Raw genomic sequence first — 5,101 nt, 5'->3', positions numbered from 1 at the left:
CAAATGATATAAGTGAAGCACATGAAGCATTCTATAGAGCCATACTCAAAAGATATAAGTGAAGTGCAATGAGAATTCTATAAATCAACCAATGACTATCTCATACCAGCATGGTGCATAAAAGAAAAATGAAAACTAAATGCAAAAGACGCTCCAAGATTGCACATATCGCATGAACGAAACGAATCCGAAAACATACCGATACTTGTTGAAGAAAGAGGGGATGCCTTCCGGGGCATCCCCAAGCTTAGACGCTTGAGTCTCCTTGAATATTAACTTGGGGTGCCTCGGGCGCCCCCAAGCTTGAGCTCTTGCCTCTCTTCCTTCTTCTCATATCGAGACCTTCTCGATCATCGAACACTTCATCCACACAAAACTTCAACAGAAAACTCGGTAAGATCCGTTAGTATAATAAAGCAAATCAATACTCTAAGTACTGTTGTAAACCAATTAATATTTTTTTTTGCATTATAGCTACTATAGTATAACTTTTCCATGGCTTAATCCACTGTTATAATTTGATAGTTTCATCAAAACAAGCAAACTATGCATCAAAAACAGAATCTGTCTAAAACAGAACAGTCTGTAACAATCTGAACATTCACCATACTTATGATACTTCAAAAATTCTGCCAAAATTAGGAAAAATAAAAAAAATAGAAAGACATTTCAAAAAGAATCAGAACCATTTGACGTTCCAGTAAAAATGAAAAATTGCGCACTACAGCCAAAATTTCTGTCCTGCACCATACAAACCAACAAGAATTGTAAACATCCTAAAGGCAAACCTTGGCACATTATTTTTATTATACAATGGAATTGTACAAGGGGATAATTATTATTTTTGAAAAGTTTCTGTAATCAAGATTCACAAAGTTTCCGTGAGCATGAACAAAGTTCAAGGCTAGCTCCCACTTCAACAATGCTTGTCTCTCACTTTCACTTTCCTTTTTGAAAAAGTTTTGGGTTCCCCTCTTTATTTTTTTTGTTTTTAAACTATATGAAAGCACTCAACAGAAATAAATGACTCTCTAAAACTTTCGGGTTGTCTCCCTGGCAGCGCTTTCTTTAAAGCCATTAAGCTAGGCATATAGTGCTCAAGTAATGGATCCACCCAGATCCCAAGGTATATCAAAGCCAATTGAATCAACAATGATTTGTAATTTAGTAGTGAGGACGAAGTAACATATATCACGCAACAACGAAGTCTAACTCTCTTCCTATGCATCGGCATGCCATAAAAGAACAATTCATGCACACATAGTAAAGGCCAATGCATAGTATAAACAGTTTCTTGCAATTTTATCATGTTGGAAACATAGAGGGGTGGAGATATAGTTCCTCTCTCATAATAATTGCAAGTAGGAGCAGCAAGCACATGCATATTATACTCATCAAAATCATCATATGCAACAGTAAAAGGAAACCCATCAATATAATCCTTAATAAGCACAAACTTCTCCGATATAGTGTAGTTTGGAGAATTCAAAAAGATAATAGGACTATCATGTGTGGGTGCAATAGCAACAATTTCATGTTTAACATAAGGAACTATAGCAAGTTCATCTCCATAAGAATAATTCATATTGGCATCTTGGCCACAAGCATAGGAAGCATCATCAAAAAGGGATATTTCAAGAGAATCAACGGGATCATAACAGTCATCATAGCAATCATCCTTCGGTAAGCATGAAGGGAAATTAAACAATGTATGAGTTGGAGGGTTACTCTCATTAGAAGGTGGGCACGGGTAGCTAATCCGCTCTTCCTCCTTTTGTTCTTCGCTCTCCTCATCATCTTTTTCATCCAATGAGCTCACAGTTTCATCAATTTCTTCTTACATAGACTCCTGCAAAATATTAGTCTCTTCTTGGACAGCGGAGTAGTCCTCAATATATGCTTCAACATAGGCATTAGAAGCATAATTATCATAGCAATATTTAAGTATGGCAAAATTTTCAGATTTGTAAAGAGTAGCATCATACTTTTCAATCAAAGAAGCAATTTCATAAGCACCCTTAAAAGCAACAAATTCTTCAATTTGTTGAACATCATAGTAATTATAAACACCCTTAGCATAAGAAGATACGATTCCATTATCACTAAACAAACATTGGTAGGGAAGGTGTTTCTTAGGGTATAATCATATATTTCGCATAAATTCCAAGCATAGCATTAAAAACGATGAATTTGATCCAGTAAATGTTTCCCCTTTTCAGATATACGGTGTCGCACATAACAAGCATGCTCATCAAAAGATTTGCCCTCAACTAAGCTAGTTGGGGTTTCAGCACGAGCACATAGGGATCGAAGATGATCCAAGTAATAAGCTTCAGGAGTGTGATAGATTTTGAGTGGTTCTTCAACCATTGGTTCAATAGGTACAACTATTTTTTTTTGGTATTTTGCGTTTCCTACCCATAACTAAAGTTAGAAAACAACTAAGAACAACAAATAAAAATTACTTAGTGATAAAGCAAACAAGCACACACGAGAATATTCACCCCACGCTATGGCTCCCCGGCAACGGTGATAGAAAAAGGTCTTGATAACCCACAAGTATAGGGGATCGCAACAGTTTTCGATACGTAAGAGTGTCGAACCCAACGAGGAGCTAAAAGTAGAACAAATATTCCCTCAAGTTCCATCGACCACTGATACAACTCTATGCACACTTGACATTCGCCTTACCTAGAACAAGTATGAAACTAGAAGTACTTTGTAGGTGTTGTTGGATAGGTTTGCAAGATAATAAAGATTACGTAAATAAATAGTAGGGGTTGTTTAGATAAAGACACAGCTAAGTTAGTTTTAGTAAAGAGCTTTTTTTACGAGAAAGTTATTTGTCCCTAGGCAATCGATAACTAGACCGGTAATCATTATTGCAATTTTATTTGAGGGAGAGGCATAAGCTAACATACTTTCTCTACTTGGATCATATGCACTTATGATTGGAACTCTATCAAGTATCCACAACTACTAAAGATCATTAAGGTAAAACCCAACCATAGCATTAAAGCATCAAGTCCTCTTTATCCCATACGCAACAACCCCCTTACTCGGGTTTGTGTTTCAGTCACTCACGCAACCCACTATAAGCGAATCATGAACGTATTGCAACACCCTACAGCAGGGATCCCTCACGCTTGCGCGACACGGAGAGCACCATAGGACAACACCAATAATAAAACATGCAACTCAAACCAATGTTGATCATCAAATAGCCCACAGGACAAAACGGATCTACTCAAACATCGTAGGATAGCCATACATCATTGGGAAATAATATATAGCGTTGAGCACCATGTTTAAGTAGAGATTACAACGGGTAAGAGAGAGTTTACACCGCTTCATAGAGGGGGAAGAGTTGATGATGATGGCGGTGAAGTTGTTGGTGAAGATGGCGGTGATGATGATGGCCCCGGCGGTGTTCCGGTGCCATCGGAAGAGAGGGGGAGAGAGCCCCCTCCTTCTTCTTCCTTGACCCCCTCCCTAGATGGGAGAAGGGTTTCCCCTCTGGTACATGGCCTCCATGGCGTGGGAGGGGCGAGAGCCCCTCAGAGATTGGATCTGTCTCTCTGTCTCTCTCTGTTTCCGATTTCTCAGATTCTACCCTTTCACCGTTTCTTATATTCCCGGAGATCCGTAACTCCGATTGGGCTGAAATTTTAACACCATCTCTATCCGGATATTAGCTTTCTTGCGGCAAAAGAAGGGCATCAACCGCCTTACGGGGTGGCCACGAGGGACAGGGGCGCGCCCAGGGGGTGGGGCGCGCCCCCTGCCTCGTGCCTCCCTCGGGCACCGTCTCGCGTGGATTTTTCTTCCCAAAAATCATATATATTCCAAAAAATCTCTGTCAGTTTTTATCCCGTTTTGACTCTGTTTGATATGGATATTCCGCAAACAAAAAACATGCAACAAATAGGAACTGGCACTGGGCACTGGATCAATATGTTAGTCCCAAAAATAGTATAAAAAGTTGACAAAAGTATATGAAAGTTGTAGAATACTGGCATGGAACAATAAAAAATTATAGATACGACGAAGACGTATCACAACGCAATAAAGGGGTTGTCAATCCCTTCACGGTCAGCTACGAGAGTGAGATCTGATAGATATGATAAGATAATATTTTTGGTGTTTTTATGATAAAGAGAAATAAAGATGCAAAATAAAATAAAAGGTAAAATAAATAACTAAGTATTGGAAGATTAATATGATGGAGAATAGACCCGGGGGCCATAGGTTTCACTAGTGGCTTCTCTCGAGAGCATAAGTATTACGGTGGGTGAACAAATTACTGTTGAGCAATTGACAGAATTGAGCATAGTTATGAGAATATCTAGGTATGATCATGTATATAGGCATCACGTCCGAGACAAGTAGACCGACTCCTGCCTGCATCTACTACTATTACTCCACACATCGACCGCTATCCAGCATGCATCTAGAGTATTAAGTTCAAAGAACAGATTAACGCTTTAAGCAAGATGAGATGATGTAGAGGGATAATCTCATGCAATATGATGTAAACCCCATCTTGTTATCCTCGATGGCAACAATACAATACGTGCCTTGCTGCCCCTACTGTCACTGGGAAAGGACACCGCAAGATTGAACCCAAAGCTAAGCACTTCTCCCATTGCAAGAAAGATCAATCTAGTAGGCCAAACCAAACTGATAATTCGAAGAGACTTGCAAATATAACCAATCATACATAAAAGAATTCGGAGAAGATTCAAATATTGTTCATAGATAAACTTGATCATAAACCCACAATTCATCGGTCTCAACAAACACACCGCAAAAGAAGATTACATCGAATAGATCTCCACAAGAGAGGGGGAGAACTTTGTATTGAGATCCAAAAGGAGAGAAGAAGCCATCTAGCTAATAACTATGGACCCGAAGGTCTGAAGTAAACTACTCACACTTCATCGGAGAGGCTATGGTGTTGATGTAGAAGCCCTTCGTGATCGATGCCCCATCCGGCGGAGCTCCGGAAAAGGCCCCAAGATGGGATCTCATGGATACAGAAAGTTACGGCGGTGGAATTAGGGTTTTGGCTCCGTATCTAGTAGTTTGGGGTACGTAGGTA

Source organism: Triticum urartu, chromosome 5A, assembly GCF_056163025.1.
Source record: "Triticum urartu cultivar PI428250 chromosome 5A, HENAU_Tu73, whole genome shotgun sequence".
In the NCBI taxonomy this organism is placed as follows: domain Eukaryota; kingdom Viridiplantae; phylum Streptophyta; class Magnoliopsida; order Poales; family Poaceae; genus Triticum; species Triticum urartu.
The sequence above is the reverse complement of the archived record's forward strand: the minus strand, read 5'-3'. Positions refer to the sequence as shown.